The sequence below is a fragment of the Oncorhynchus mykiss genome, chromosome 4, assembly GCF_013265735.2.
Source record: "Oncorhynchus mykiss isolate Arlee chromosome 4, USDA_OmykA_1.1, whole genome shotgun sequence".
NCBI classification, from domain to species: Eukaryota; Metazoa; Chordata; class Actinopteri; order Salmoniformes; family Salmonidae; genus Oncorhynchus; species Oncorhynchus mykiss.
In genome coordinates this window covers 31,455,683-31,470,636 of record NC_048568.1, presented here as the reverse complement: position 1 = coordinate 31,470,636, position 14,954 = coordinate 31,455,683, and the positions used below count along the sequence as shown (strand labels likewise).

The 14,954-nt window shown below is 45.2% G+C and overlaps 1 protein-coding gene and 1 pseudogene across 1 annotated transcript in view; both read right to left on the bottom strand.

Annotated features, from left to right (window-relative positions):
* LOC110522497 (synaptosomal-associated protein 25-A) overlaps window positions 1-489 on the bottom strand; it is a 35,453-nt gene extending 34,964 nt beyond the window's left edge. Inside the window, exon 1 of the mRNA XM_036976093.1 lies at window positions 332-489. The gene's annotated coding sequence lies outside the window, so the exon portion shown is untranslated. The remainder of the gene's footprint in view (window positions 1-331) is intronic.
* A 10,888-nt stretch (window positions 490-11,377) lies between these two features.
* On the bottom strand, window positions 11,378-14,623 carry LOC118964493 (annotated as a pseudogene).
* Between the last annotated feature and the right edge of the window lie 331 nt (window positions 14,624-14,954).

The following is a 14,954-nucleotide window of genomic DNA, read 5'->3' as shown; positions in this document are numbered from 1 at the left end:
AGATTTACACGCACAGCACAAGGTTCATGTAATTAGAAAGAGGCAAACCCCGGCATGGCTTTCTCTAATAACTATACACATAGCCTATAATTGATATATTTCAAAATCAGGCATGCGAATTAAACAAAAAGGCAACGAATAAACCTTTATTAATCAAGTTGACCGTCATGCCGGGTTTATCAAAACATATCCTCCGATGCTCTCAATCGAAAACGGCTTCACAATTCAAAACCGAGTACTTCATTTTGTCCTGAAAATATTTTGGTGAAAACCCCCGAAAATAAAACATTTGCGTTATAATAGAAAAGAGAAATCTAAAGTGTTCTCTTACCTGTACCGTGGTCGGTGGCTTGCAGTCAGCAGGAGGAAATGTCTGCGTATTTCAACAACTAACCGATATCACTCCCGTTCTGTGTGGACTGGATTGCTGCAAAGGCACTGCGCGTGGTTGATACCTCCTCAGTTCTTCAATGGAACGCAGCAGCTCTGCCCTAGTCAAAGATGGCAGTCGCTTTTGACGTCAGCAGCTTTTAATAGATAGGCCTATCTGTCAAAAAGAGAGGCACTTCTGCAAGCTTGGTAGTGGGCAGCTGCATGCGCACCGGTAACTGCTCAACGGAAATCGCCATGTATTTTTTGGGGCAAACAACAACCTGTGAATGTGTTTACATGTGTCGTGTCATTTTATCACATTTCAGCCATCGATTCTAAACAGTTTCTCCCCCAAAACAGATATTTATGTAGAATTATTTCTGTCGCTTTATGATGAGAAATAGGTAGCACAATATAATAGATAGGCCTACACATGCTCGGTATGACGATATTATTGAGGATCTACTACTAACGTGTGATTTAGTCCTATTGAAACAAACAGCACCCGCACAACAACATAACCATATTGGATGCTCTGAAACAGAATTGTGAATAGTCTATAGCGTTATACTAATGGGTGGCCTTTACTTTCTCTAACAACAATGACGCATTTCTTTTTTATCTCTTGACATTTTACAGTCATTATTTTCCTGACTCACCCACATTTTAACCTAACAATGCACACTGCATTTCAGTCACTGTGAATCCCAAACAAAACAGAAAGAAAACAAGTAAAGGTTTGAATCACTATTCTAACTTCTGTAAGTTAGTGGAGGACGGGTTGGTTGTCCCATGGGTTGGTTGTCACAGTGCTAATTACTCCCAATCTAAATGGAGTTGTGTAATCATTTTAAAGTTAAAATGTGTGAATTCGTTTAAAACTTCTTCAGGATTGGTGGGTCCCCTGTGGGACGTTGAGCTAACGTAGGCTAATGTGATTAGCATGAGGTTGTAAGTTATACAAACATTTCTCAGTACATAGACATATCTGATATTGGCAAAAAGCTTAAATTCTTGTTAATCTAGCTGCACTGTCCAATTTACAGTAGCTATTACAGTGAAAGAAAACAAACTATTGTTTGAGGAGAGTGCACAGTTTTGAACATGAAAAGTTATTAGTAAAGCAATTTAGCACATTTGGGCAGTCTTGATACAACATTTTGAACAGAAATGCAATGGTTCATTGGATCAGTCTAAAACGTTGCACATACACTGCCACCATCTAGTGGCCAAAATCTAAATTGCAGCTGGGCTGGAATAATATATGATGGCCTTTCTCTTGCATTTCAAAGATGATGGTACAAAAAAATACAAAATAACAGTTTTTTTTTCCTTTGTATCATCTTTTACCACATCTATTGTGTTATATTCTCCTACATTCCTTTCACATTTCCACAAACGTCAAAGTGTTTCCTTTCAAATGGTACCAAGAATATGCATATCCTTGCTTCAGGGCCTGAGTTACAGGCAGTTAGACATGATATGTCATTGTAGGCGAAAATTGAAAAAAAGGGGTGGATCCTTAAGAACTCATCCACCTGGTCAATTCATGTCAGCATGACAAAACATTGAGCGGATGGGAATTAGTGTTTTTCATAGGTGAAGGTAAAAAAAAAATATTGGAATTTTCTTTATAAATGTTTGAATTATGGGAGTATCCATGAACAATTATGTTGTTGGGGATGGTTGTCACATGGAATGTGGGGTTGGTTGTCACATGGAATGTGAGGTTGGTTGTCACATGGAATGTGAGGTTGGTTGTCACATGGAATGTGTTGGTTGTCACATGGAATGTGGGGTTGGTTGTCACATGGAATGTGGGGTTGGTTGTCACATGGAATGTGGGGTTGGTTGTCACATGGAATGTGTGGTTGGTTGTCACATGGAATGTGTTGGTTGTCACATGGAATGTGGGGTTGGTTGTCACATGGAATGTGGGGTTGGTTGTCACATGGAATGTGTTGGTTGTCACATGGAATGTGGGGTTGGTTGTCACATGGAATGTGTTGGTTGTCACATGGAATGTGGGGTTGGTTGTCACATGGAATGTGGGGTTGGTTGTCACATGGAATGTGGGGTTGGTTGTCACATGGAATGTGTGGGTTGTCACATGGAATGTGGGGTTGGTTGTCACATGGAATGTGTGGTTGGTTGTCACATGGAATGTGTTGGTTGTCAAATGGAATGTGGGGTTGGTTGTCACATGGAATGTGTGGGTTGTCACATGGAATGTGTTGGTTGTCACATGGAATGTGGGGTTGGTTGTCACATGGAATGTGGGGTTGGTTGTCACATGGAATGTGTGGGTTGTCACATGGAATGTGGGGTTGGTTGTCACATGGAATGTGTGGTTGGTTGTCACATGGAATGTGTTGGTTGTCACATGGAATGTGGGGTTGGTTGTCACATGGAATGTGTGGGTTGTCACATGGAATGTGAGGTTGGTTGTCACATGGAATGTGAGGTTGGTTGTCACATGGAATGTGTTGGTTGTCACATGGAATGTGGGGTTGGTTGTCACATGGAATGTGGGGTTGGTTGTCACATGGAATGTGGGGTTGGTTGTCACATGGAATGTGTGGTTGGTTGTCACATGGAATGTGTTGGTTGTCACATGGAATGTGGGGTTGGTTGTCACATGGAATGTGGGGTTGGTTGTCACATGGAATGTGTTGGTTGTCACATGGAATGTGGGGTTGGTTGTCACATGGAATGTGTTGGTTGTCACATGGAATGTGGGGTTGGTTGTCACATGGAATGTGGGGTTGGTTGTCACATGGAATGTGGGGTTGGTTGTCACATGGAATGTGTGGGTTGTCACATGGAATGTGGGGTTGGTTGTCACATGGAATGTGTGGTTGGTTGTCACATGGAATGTGTTGGTTGTCAAATGGAATGTGGGGTTGGTTGTCACATGGAATGTGTGGGTTGTCACATGGAATGTGTTGGTTGTCACATGGAATGTGGGGTTGGTTGTCACATGGAATGTGGGGTTGGTTGTCACATGGAATGTGTGGGTTGTCACATGGAATGTGGGGTTGGTTGTCACATGGAATGTGTGGTTGGTTGTCACATGGAATGTGTTGGTTGTCACATGGAATGTGGGGTTGGTTGTCACATGGAATGTGTGGGTTGTCACATGGAATGTGTTGGTTGTCACATGGAATGTGGGGTTGGTTGTCACATGGAATGTGTTGGTTGTCACATGGAATGTGGGGTTGGTTGTCACATGGAATGTGGGGTTGGTTGTCACATGGAATGTGGGGTTGGTTGTCACATGGAATGTGGGGTTGGTTGTCACTTGGAATGTGGGGTTGGTTGTCACATGGAATGTGGGGTTGGTTGTCACTATCAACATTGCCACTGCCAGTTTACAATAAATACCAAGCTCTTACAGTATGTGCTAGGAAGAGATCCCTTCATTGCTTCTCTCTTATACAAGTTTTTTCTGTCACACAACAACACATTCGTACACAAACACATTTACTCAATATGTTGTTCTCAAGACACAAAATGCTGAATTTTTTTAGTAAATATAATTTGATCAAAGAAAGGCTCTGTATGCCATGTTGCTTCATTTCTTGTTACAAAATAAGTTACATTGTGACATCCAACCCCATTCTGTGTGACATCCAACCCCATTCTGTGTGACATCCAACCCCATACTGTGTGACATCCAACCCCATTCTGTGTGACATCCAACCCCATTCTGTGTGACATCCAACCCCATACTGTGTGACATCCAACCCCATACTGTGTGACATCCAACCCCATTCTGTGTGACATCCAACCCCATTCTGTGTGACATCCAACCCCATACTGTGTGACATCCAACCCCATACTGTGTGACATCCAACCCCATTCTGTGTGACATCCAACCCCATTCTGTGTGACATCCAACCCCATACTGTGTGACATCCAACCCCATACTGTGTGACATCCAACCCCATACTGTGTGACATTCAACCCCATTCTGTGTGACATCCAACCCCATACTGTGTGACATCCAACCCTATACTGTGTGACATCCAACCCCATACTGTGTGACATCCAACCCCATTCTGTGTGACATCCAACCCCATACTGTGTGACATCCAACCCCATTCTGTGTGACATCCAACCCCATACTGTGTGACATCCAACCCCATACTGTGTGACATCCAACCCTGCGATGGGGCTGGTGGGACTGGTGGACAGAGTGTGTTTGATGGCTTTTAACTCCATATTGGAATACGATATGATGATATAAAAGGTCTCCATTTCAACCTTTCTCCTAATATTAAAAAGAGTCTTGTAAGATATACAGGTCCCGAGAAATACACATAAGAGTAAAAAGTGTGACAACAAATCCCGGTCTCCCCTACTCATGCGGAATGATAGAGCCAGTTCTAGTGGTAACAGTGCTAACAGTAGAATTAGCAGAGGTAATGAAGCACACACAAGAACACACAGACGCACGCACGCACGCACGCACGCACGCACGCGCACACACACACACACACACACACACACACACACACACACACACACACACACACACACACAAGTATATACTATTTATTCAACTGCACAATCAGAAGACACTACCCACTTTACATTTGTAAACACAGTCACACTTGACAGCACATTCATGATCTAATATTCTATTGTGTACATACCAGGCTCTTACTATGCATACTAGTTCTACTATTCCTTGATTTGACTCCAATAATTATATTGATTATTGTACTGTTATGTTGAGGGTGCTAGCACACAAGCATTTCACTGCACCTTTTATACCTGCTGTAAACTGTGTACACGACTAATACAATTAGATTAGATTTGATTGGAAAGTACAAGCCAATTCTCACTGGCTTGTTCGGGGGAAATTGCAAGCCTGACCTCTTACAGCCTACCTTTTGGTGTGCTTAGCTTTCACTAGAAACCATGATTGCTTCTTCTAACCTAGGCTTCAGCCTATGCCAGCAACACCTAACCCATGTCTTACAGTACATGTATTCAAGACAAGGTAATCACAGTCATGAATGAGGGAGTTATCAATATAATCATAAACACATGGATGATAAACACAGGCTTTCATTTCGGATCAATCAAAGGAAATGAACACCGGGAAATTAGTAGTTGATATTTCCTAATGAGCAGTGTAGACTTCTCTAGGCAGCGTGGGAATGTTCCCCTCTCCTCTCTACCTCTGTTTGGCAGTCTTATACATGTATCTTCTATGGCTCTGAAGCTTTCCTGTCTCCTAAATTAATGATAATGATAACGCTGAAGGAAAAATCCATTTAGAGAAGAGAAGGAGAGAAATAAATAGATGGGGAAAGAGAGATGGGGGAGAGGAAGATGTATAGATAGATGGGAAGAGAGATGGGGATAGAGAGAGGGGGGGGAGAGAGCGAGAGAGAGGGTGGGGGAGAGAGGGGGGAGGAGAGAACGAGAGAGGGGGAAAGATGATTCTTGCAGGCCATTCCATTCATGAAACCAACCGATAGTAACTCCATGTATTTATAGATAGCCAGCTATTTTGCAGTTCCATACTACCAGTACCATGAAATATTGTATATTTGTAATACAGAACATAGTAGATATGAAGAGTTTATTCCAAAACACATTTATTGTTTAAAGAAATTATGAAAAGATTGGTGTGTTTTTTCACTATCTAATTATGGCATGGGGTTGTTCACTATCTAATCATGGCATGGGGTTGTTCACTATCTAATCATGGGGTTATTCACTATCTAATCATGGCATGGGGTTATTCAGTATCTAATCATGACATGGGGTCATTCACTATCTAATAATGGGGTTATTCACTATCTAATCATGGGGTTATTCACTATCTAATCATGACATGGGGTCATTCACTATCTAAAAATGGGGTTATTCACTATCTAATCATGGGGTTATTCACTATCTAATCATGGGATTATTCACTATCTAATCATGGGGTAATTCACTATCTAATCATGGGGTTATTCACTATCTAATCATGGGGTTATTCACTATCTAATCATGGCATGAGGTTATTCACTATCTAATCATGGGGTTGTTCACTATCTAATCATGGGGTTATTCACTATCTAAAAATGGGGTTATTCACTATCTAATCATGGGGTTATTCACTATCTAATCATGGGGTTATTCACTATCTAATCATGGGGTAATTCACTATCTAATCATGGGGTTATTCACTATCTAATCATGGGGTTATTCACTATCTAATCATGGGGTTATTCACTATCTAATCATGGGGTTATTCACTATCTAAAAATGGGGTTATTCACTATCTAATCATGGGGTTATTCACTATCTAATCATGGGGTTATTCACTATCTAATCATGGGGTAATTCACTATCTAATCATGGGGTTATTCACTATCTAATCATGGGGTTATTCACTATCTAATCATGGCATGGGGTTATTCACTATCTAATCATGGGGTTATTCACTATCTAATCATGGCATGGGGTTATTCACTATCTAATCATGGGGTTGTTCACTATCTAATCATGGGGTTATTCACTATCTAATCATGGGGTTATTCACTATCTAATCATGGCATGGGGTTGTTCACTATCTAATCATGACATCATGGGGTTGTTCACTATCTAATCATGGGGTTGTTCACTATCTAATCATGGGGTTATTTACTATCTAATCATGGCATGGGGTTGTTCACTATCTAATCATGACATCATGGGGTTGTTCACTATCTAATCATGGCATGGGGTTGTTCACTATCTAATCATGGCATCATGGGGTTGTTCACTATCTAATCATGACATCATGGGGTTGTTCACTATCTAATCATGACATCATGGGGTTGTTCACTATCTAATCATGGGGTTATTCACTATCTAATCATGGGGTTATTCACTATCTAATCATGGCATGGGATTGTTCACTATCTAATCATGGCATCATGGGGTTGTTCACTATCTAATCATGACATCATGGGGTTGTTCACTATCTAATCATGGCATGGGGGTTATTCACTATCTAATCATGGCATGGGGGTTATTCACTATCTAATCATGGGGTTGTTCACTATCTAATCATGACATCATGGGGTTGTTCACTATCTAATCATGACATCATGGGGTTGTTCACTATCTAATCATGACATCATGGGGTTGTTCACTATCTAATCATGACATCATGGGGTTGTTCACTATCTAATCATGGCATGGGGTTATTCACTATCTAATCATGGCATGGGGGTTATTCACTATCTAATCATGGCATGGGGGTTATTCACTATCTAATCATGGGGTTATTCACTATCTAATCATGGCATGAGGTTATTCACTATCTAATCATGGCATGGGGTTGTTCACTATCTAATCATGGCATCATGGGGTTGTGCACTATCTAATCATGGCATGGGGGTTATTCACTATCTAATCATGGGGTTATTCACTATCTAATCATGGCATGAGGTTATTCACTATCTAATCATGGCATGGGGTTGTTCACTATCTAATCATGGCATCATGGGGATAGTCACTATCTAATCATGACATCATGGGGTTGTTCACTATCTAATCATGACATGGGGTTGTTCACTATCTAATCATGGCATGGGGGTTATTCACTATCTAATCATGGCATGGGGGTTATTCACTATCTAATCATGGGGTTATTCACTATCTAATCATGGCATGAGGTTATTCACTATCTAATCATGGCATGGGGTTGTTCACTATCTAATCATGGCATCATGGGGTTGTGCACTATCTAATCATGGCATGGGGGTTATTCACTATCTAATCATGGGGTTATTCACTATCTAATCATGGCATGAGGTTATTCACTATCTAATCATGGCATGGGGTTGTTCACTATCTAATCATGGCATCATGGGGATAGTCACTATCTAATCATGACATCATGGGGTTGTTCACTATCTAATCATGGCATGGGGTTATTCACTATCTAATCATGGCATGGGGGTTATTCACTATCTAATCATGGCATGGGGGTTATTCACTATCTAATCATGGGGTTATTCACTATCTAATCATGGCATGAGGTTATTCACTATCTAATCATGGCATGGGGTTGTTCACTATCTAATCATGGCATGGGGTTGTTCACTATCTAATCATGGCATCATGGGGTTGTTCACTATCTAATCATGGGGTTGTTCACTATCTAATCATGGGGTTATTCACTATCTAATCATGGCATCATGGGGTTGTTCACTATCTAATCATGGGGTTTTTCACTATCTAATCATGGGGTTATTCACTATCTAATCATGGGGTTGTTCACTATCTAATCATGGCATCATGGGGTTGTGCACTATCTAATCATGGCATCATGGGGTTGTGCACTATCTAATCATGGCATCATGGGGATAGTCACTATCTAATCATGGCATCATGGGGTTATTCACTATCTAATCATGGCATCATGGGGTTATTCACTATCTAATCATGGGGTTATTCACTATCTAATCATGGCATGAGGTTATTCACTATCTAATCATGGCATGAGGTTATTCACTATCTAATCATGGGGTTATTCACTATCTAATCATGGCATGAGGTTATTCACTATCTAATCATGGCATGAGGTTATTCACTATCTAATCATGGGGTTATTCACTATCTATTCATGGCATGGGGTTATTCACTATCTAATCATGACATGGGGTTATTCACTATCTAATCATGGGGTTATTCACTATCTAATCATGGCATGGGGTTATTCACTATCTAATCATGGGGTTATTCACTATCTAATCATGGCATGGGGTTATTCGCTATCTAATCATGGGGTTATTCACTATCTAATCATGGGGTTATTCACTATCTAATCATGGCATGAGGTTATTCAGTATCTAATCATGGGGTTATTCACTATCTAATCATGGGGTTATTCACTATCTAATCATGGCATGGGGCTATTCGCTATCTAATCATGGGGTTATTCACTATCTAATCATGGGGTTATTCACTATCTAATCATGACATGGGGTTATTCACTATCTAATCATGGCATGGGGTTATTCACTATCTAATCATGGGGTTATTCACTATCTAATCATAGGGTTATTCACTATCTAATCATGGGGTTATTCACTATCTAATCATGGCATGGGGTTATTCACTATCTAATCATGGCATGAGGTTATTCAGTATCTAATCATGGGGTTATTCACTATCTAATCATGGGGTTATTCACTATCTAATCATGGGGTTATTCACTATCTAATTATGGGGTTATTCACTATCTAATCATGGGGTTATTCACTATCTAATCATGGCATGGGGTTATTCACTATCTAATCATGGGGTTATTCACTATCTAATCATGACATGGGGTTATTCACTATCTAATCATGGGGTTATTCACTATCTAATCATGGCATGAGGTTATTCAGTATCTAATCATGGGGTTATTCACTATCTAATCATGGCATGAGGTTATTCACTATCTAATCATGGCATGGGGTTATTCACTATCTAATCATGGCATGGGGTTATTCACTATCTAATCATGGCATGGGGTTATTCACTATCTAATCATGGCATGAGGTTATTCACTATCTAATCATGGGGTTATTCACTATCTAATCATGGGGTTATTCACTATCTAATCATGGGGTTATTCACTATCTAATCATGGCATGGGGTTATTCACTATCTAATCATGGCATGGGGTTATTCACTATCTAATCATGGCATGGGGTTATTCACTATCTAATCATGGCATGGGGTTATTCACTATCTAATCATGGGGTTATTCACTATCTAATCATGGGGTTATTCACTATCTAATCATGGCATCATGGGGTTATTCAATGACAGACATGTATTTGTTTAAAATCTATCACTTGATGGTGTCCTTTCAGAGGGACAAATAATGATGTTGTTTTGCAAAATGCTGTGTATCCGCCTCACTCTCAGATAAATAAGTAGTCTTACTAGGTTTACACAGTCAAATGCAACAAATAACTACTTTAAAAAAAAATTAATATAATACAGTAATATGAGATATGTATGTAAAACATTTACATTTGACATGTTAGTCATTTAGCAGATGCTCTTATCCAGAGTGACTCACAGTTACTGTATTCGTCTTTAGATAGCTAGAGGAGACAACCACATTTCACAGTCAAATATGATACAGACATCACATTCCAGCTGAACAATATTGTGTTTTGCAGCAACAACAAAAATACTACATATCTAAAAATCTATCAATTAAACATCTGAGAACAGTTATATTTTAAACGCACATGAGGGTACACACAAGCAATCTGAAAAAACACAAATGTGAAAAATGGTTGGATATATAGCTTTGGAAATGAACTCTTCACAGTGACACAGATTAAAATGACCGGCATAATGCATCGTCTGTTATTTATTTAGTATTTGAACAGCCTTCATGTAAAGGTAAGAACATAGTCACTGACATTCTGTCTTGGAGAAGAAGAGTATCTCACATGCTAAACAAGATCTCTCTTTTCTCATCCTCTCTGCCTGTCGTTTTTCCTTCTCCAGGACATTAAAGAAAACATCAAACTTTTCAAAAATAGTCTCTTTGAAGTTGCGAGTGTTCTGGTTGGAGGGGAGGGAGGGAGGGATAGATAGAGGATAAAGTGTTGCTGTTTTTAGTGGTCAAAGAGCAGAAGCAGTGGCTGGAGAGGGAGATTAGCAGTAACAGCAGAATGATCAACTCTGTATCAGGCTAGCCTGTAACCTCTGACATCCCATCTCTCTCAGAATGGTTTCATTCTTATTAAACTATTGAGAGAGGGAGGTGGACGGAGAGAAAGATGGAGGTAGACAGAGAGAGTGAGATAGGGACTGAATGAGACAGAGATAAAGATAGAGAGAGGGAAGAGATTTGCAAGAGAGATGAAAGAGTGAGTGAAAGAGTGAAAGAGTGAAAGAGTGACGGGGAGGAGAGATGCGGGGAGGGTGGGGAGGATGTGAGGTGGAGGAGAGGTGGTGGAGGGGAGGGTGGGGAGGATGTATGGTGGAGGAGAGGTGGTGGAGGGGAGGGTGGTGGAGGGGAGGGTGGGGAGGATGTATGGTGGAGGAGAGGTGGTGGAGGGGAGGGTGGTGGAGGGGAGGGTGGGGAGGATGTATGGTGGAGGAGAGGTGGTGGAGGGGATGGTGGTGGAGGGGAGGGTGGGGAGGATGTATGGTGGAGGAGAGGTGGTGGAGGGGAGGGTGGTGGAGGGGAGGGTGGGGAGGATGTATGGTGGAGGAGAGGTGGTGGAGGGGAGGGTGGTGGAGGGGAGAGTGGGGAGGATGTATGGTGGAGGGGAGGGTGGGGAGGATGTATGGTGGAGGGGAGGGTGGTGGAGGAGAGGGTGGTGGAGGGGAGGGTGGGGAGGATGTATGGTGGAGGGGAGGGTGGTGGAGGGGAGGATGTATGGTGGAGGGGAGGGTGGGGAAGGATGTATGGTGGAGGGGAGGGTGGTGGAGGGAAGGGTGGGGAGGATGTATGGTGGAGGGGAGGGTGGGTAGGATGTATGGTGGAGGAGAGAGTGGGGAGGATGTATGGTGGAGGGGAGGGTGGGGAGGATGTATGGTGGAGGGGAGGGTGGTGGAGGAGAGGGTGGTGGAGGGGAGGGTGGGGAGGATGTATGGTGGAGGAGAGAGTGGGGAGGATGTATGGTGGAGGGGAGGGTGGGGAGGATGTATGGTGGAGGGGAGGGTGGGGAGGATGTATGGTGGAGGGGAGGGTGGTGGAGGAGAGGGTGGTGGAGGGGAGGGTGGGGAGGATGTATGGTGGAGGAGAGGGTGGGTAGGGTGTATGGTGGAGGTGAGAGTGGGGAGAATGTATGGTGGAGGGGAGGGTGGGGAGGATGTATGGTGGAGGGGAGGGTGGGGAGGATGTATGGTGGAGGGGAGGATGTATGGTGGAGGGGAGGGTGGGGAGGATGTATGGTGGAGGGGAGGGTGGGTAGGATGTATGGTGGAGGTGAGAGTGGGGAGGATGTATGGTGGAGGGGAGGGTGGGGAGGATGTATGGTGGAGGGGATGGTGGGGAGGATGTATGGTAGAGGGGAGGATGTATGGTGGAGGGGAGGATGTATGGTGGAGGGGAGAGTGGGGAGGATGTATGGTGGAGGGGAGGGTGGGGAGGATGTATGGTGGAGGGGAGGATGTATGGTGGAGGGGAGAGTGGGGAGGATGTATGGTGGAGGGGAGGGTGGGGAGGATGTATGGTGGAGGGGAGAGTGGGGAGGATGTATGGTGGAGGGGAGGGTGGGGAGGATGTATGGTGGAGGGGAGGATGTATGGTGGAGGGGAGAGTGGGGAGGATGTATGGTGGAGGGGAGAGTGGGGAGGATGTATGGTGGAGGGGAGGGTGGTGGAGGGGAGAGTGGGGAGGATGTATGGTGGAGGGGAGGGTGGTGGAGGGGAGAGTGGGGAGGATGTATGGTGGAGGAGAGGGTGGGGAGGATGTATGGTGGAGGGGAGAGTGGGGAGGATGTATGGTGGAGGGGAGGGTGGGGAGGATGTATCGTGGAGGGGATGGTGGTGGAGGGGAGAGTGGGGAGGATGTATGGTGGAGGGGAGGGTGGTGGAGGGGAGAGTGGGGAGGATGTATGGTGGAGGAGAGGGTGGGGAGGATGTATGGTGGAGGGGAGAGTGGGGAGGATGTATGGTGGAGGGGAGGGTGGGGAGGATGTATCGTGGAGGGGATGGTGGTGGAGGGGAGGGTGGGGAGGATGTATGGTGGAGGGGAGGGTGGTGAGGATGTATGGTGGAGGGGAGGTTGGGGAGGATGTATGGTGGAGGGGAGGGTGGTGGAGGGGTGGGTGGGGAGGATGTATGGTGGAGGGGAGGGTGGGGAGGATGTATGGTGGAGGGGAGGGTGGTGAGGATGTATGGTGGAGGGGAGGGTGGGGAGGATGTATGGTGGAGGGGAGGGTGGGGAGGATGTATGGTGGAGGGGAGGTTGGGGAGGATGTATGGTGGAGGGGAGGGTGGGGAGGATGTATCGTGGAGGGGAGGGTGGTGGAGGGGAGGGTGGGGAGGATGTATGGTGGAGGGGAGGGTGGGGAGGAGAGGGTGGGGAGGATGTATGGTGGAGGGGAGGGTGGGGAGGATGTATCGTGGAGGGGAGGGTGGTGGAGGGGAGGGTGGGGAGGGGAGGGTGAGGAGGATGTATGGTGGAGGGGAGGGTGGGGAGGATGTATGGTGGAGGGGAGGGTTGGGAGGATGTATGGTGGAGGAGAGGGTGGTGGAGGGGAAGGTGGTGGAGGGGAGGGTGGTGGAGGTGAGGGTGGTGGAGGAGAGGGTGGGGAGGATGTATGGTGGAGGGGAGGGTGGTGGAGGGAGGGTGGGGAGGATGTATGGTGGAGGGGAGGGTGTATGGTGGAGGGGAGGGTGGTGGAGGGAGGGTGGGGAGGATGTATGGTGGAGGGGAGGGTGGTGAAGGGAGGGTGGGGAGGATGTATGGTGGAGGGGAGGGTGGTGGAGGGAGGGTGGGGAGGATGTAAGGTGGAGGGGAGGGTGGGGAGGATGTATCGTGGAGGGGAGGGTGGTGGAGGGGAGGGTGGGGAGGGGAGGGTGAGGAGGATGTATGGTGGAGGGGAGGGTGGGGAGGATGTATCGTGGAGGGGAGGGTGGTGGAGGGGAGGGTGGGGAGGGGAGGGTGGGGAGGATGTATGGTGGAGGGGAGGGTTGGGAGGATGTATGGTGGAGGAGAGGGTGGTGGAGGGGAAGGTGGTGGAGGGGAGGGTGGTGGAGGTGAGGGTGGTGGAGGAGAGGGTGGGGAGGATGTATGGTGGAGGGGAGGGTGCTGGAGGGAGGGTGGGGAGGATGTATGGTGGAGGGGAGGGTGGTGGAGGGAGGGTGGGGAGGATGTATGGTGGAGGTGAGGGTGGAGGAGGGAGGGTGGGGAGGATGTATGGTGGAGGAGAGGGTGGTGGAGGGAGGGTGGGGAGGATGTATGGTGGAGGGGAGGGTGGAGGAGGGAGGGTGGGGAGGATGTATGGTGGAGGAGAGGGTGGTGGAGGGAGGGTGGGGAGGATGTATGGTGGAGGGGAGGGTGGTGGAGTTGAGGGTGGGGAGGTAGGGGAGGGTGGGGAGGCTGCTGCTGCAGCTATGGGCTCATCCTGTGACTCAGCATATTCCACAAAACAACAACTGTTCTGTTCACCTGGTGGTGATAGAGAGGCTTAATGTCACACCTCAGTTACTAGAGCAAACACACTCCTAAATGTACTGCATACCTGTCCGGATGTAGTCACTGAATACCCTTCTTGTCTTGATACATTACCCAACAGTATATCATCCAACAGTCATTGTGTATAGGTCTTGTTCAGTTCAACACAGTAGCTACAATTGATATGGTTCCTTTCCCAGTAAATTCTCTGATCTAATAATCACTAGTGTCTCTGTGATTCTGTTACCGTGGTAACGTAAATTAAATCATTGTGTGCAGGCACTGTTGAGTTACTATATGCGTTTGAGTTTGTTTGTTATTTATTGTTATCATTTACAATAACACCCTATGGACTGCTTTCTCAAAATAAATCACGCAGTGAATACATGTACACTGTACTGCTCTGTAGCTTTCTGTAGTAGAAACTGCTCAAGTGCACCAT